The following is a 2,376-nucleotide window of genomic DNA, read 5'->3' on the forward strand; positions in this document are numbered from 1 at the left end:
GACCAGGAGCCTGATCTTCCTGCTGGTTTCTATGATTGGACTTGGTTAACAGTTACTGGTTATCTGTAGTTATTAACAGCATGACGACGGCTATTATAACACATTGACATTTTGGTTATTCATCCAGATCATCCCTAGTTTCTACCATGAGGGCTGAGCCTGCACAAGGGCTGGGACAGGAAGGAGGAGGGGCAACATTCAGGCTCTCCTTGGAATTCTTGTTGCACTGCAACCTCCCTCCAGTTCTTGGCTGCAATTGAAATCCTGCTTTCACAGGTGACTACAGAGATGGCCACGATGGTCAGAAGGCGGTGCTGACTCGCCCTTCAGTTCCCTCCATGGCAACTTCTGGACAAGTGTCTGTTGAACGTTGGTAAGCATTGCATCACCTGGAGGGCTTGTTCAAACACCAATTTCTGAGCCCTGGTCTGAGTTTCTGATTTTGTAAATCTGGGGAGGAGCTGAGAATGTGCATTTTAACAAATTTCCAGGTGACACTGGTGCTGTGGCTCTGAGAACCATGCTTTGAGAACCACTGTGAGGATTCATGACTCTTTTCCCTGGTGAAAGTGTTCGTCTTCCTTTTCTGCCTCTGACATTATGCTATGCACTCTCCAACTTGTGGCTGTTGTCCACTGACATCTTGGTCACCCCCCCCCCCACGTTCTGGTGTGGCATCAAGCTTACCATTTTCCCTGCTACTCCAACCCCTGAATTTGTCCTAGGCACTTCGATATCCATGGGACCTTCCAACATCCTGGCTATTAGAATGTGTTTACTGGGGGCGGGTGGGTATGTTGCCTCTGTACCCTGCTTATCGAACTGAAATTCAAAGACAGAGTTTTGGATGAAGTAGAAAAGGCAGCTTTATTTCTTTGCCACAGTGGGCTAATGTATCCAAGACTGTCAGCCTGCAGGGGAGGGAAGGCAGGGGGCTTTATAGTAAAAGTTCAAGGGGTAGAGCTAGTTTCTATAAAGATCGCATACAGGATAACAAATTGTTGCAAAGTTGTTCTTGTTTTTGCAGATGCAGTGGTCCCCTTCCCTCTGCTGGGTGTGAAGTTCACCTCCAGTTTTGGGACTCTTCTAATATTCTTGTGCCTGGAACAAAGTGTGTTTAGGAAGAGGGTCTGTGGAAGAATGCTGTAGGGAAAAACATGTGCGGTTTAAAGTCAGGTTGATAAATGCTTCTAGCATTTTAGGCAGCCTGAGGGCTGAGACCTCTAGCTGTAGGCTGAGACCTGCACCTCGAACAGTAGGATACAAAGAAACCAAAAGGGGCTAAAAATAGCTGCAGACTTGTACAATTGGGGTGAGTTATACCAATAAGATGCACAAAACACCCAACTGCCCTTTCTGAGGTGTCAGGGTCAAAAGCAGGGCACTGAACATGATCCCTGCACACAGCATCAGGAGGGGGTTGGGAGGACCACCCACGCCTCCCCCCTCTCCAGTCTAACCCTAGTCAGCAAGAGCATGGGAAAAACCCTTTATTACACAGTTAAGCAGTTACAAACACCATTACAAATACCAGATGGTCACTGATGACAGTAGGGTCCTTCCCAGTTACAGGTATAGCTCAGTGGAAGAGCGTGTGCTTTAGCATGTGTGAGGTCCTGGGTTCAACCCCCAGTACCTCAATTAAAAAAAATAATCAAGATAGAATGTATTTACCTCTTCAGTTCAACAGATTTTCACATCAACTCTTAAATCTCATTTCCATCTCCCACTTGGAGAGTCATATCATGACTCTTGTCATCACTCTGGATTTTTCTACCATGTTACAATATGAATTTGACTTTTCTTCTATGTAACCCTAAGTCCCATTCCTTTCAAGTCCCATATCCACTGCAGTGACACCTTACCCTGAGCACAAGGAAAGCTTCATCACCGTGATCCCCTTTATTTAATTCACCCTTCATCCCTCGGCTTCTAGCCCTTCTCTATACAGCCTGGAGCCCACGGCTGATCCTTACACTCACTCTGTTTATTTGCAATCTTATCTTTCCACCACTGTTTCCGGTGACCAGTGCTGGGTCATGCCACAGCCTATTGTCTGTTTCTCAATGTGCTGGAAGAGGTGATAAGATATAAACAAATAACCACTGTATGCAGCAGTGTCCCATGAAAATGAGAGGCTAATACAGAAATTCATGACCTTGAAAAGTGGGAAAGACTAGCTCTAACTGGGATGATCAGAGAAAGCTTCAAGACACAAATACAAAAAAGATGCTACTAGTCTGTAAAGATTTTTAAGTCTAAGAATGGTTTAATGTATATTCATTTCACCAACAGTACCTAACTCTTTTAAAAAGAGAATTAATGAGTTGTGTCTCCTCTAAATGTGATTCTTTATCTGTTGTGAAGTACAGTGTG

This window comes from Camelus dromedarius, chromosome 19 (genome assembly GCF_036321535.1).
Source record: "Camelus dromedarius isolate mCamDro1 chromosome 19, mCamDro1.pat, whole genome shotgun sequence".
Taxonomy (NCBI): domain Eukaryota; kingdom Metazoa; phylum Chordata; class Mammalia; order Artiodactyla; family Camelidae; genus Camelus; species Camelus dromedarius.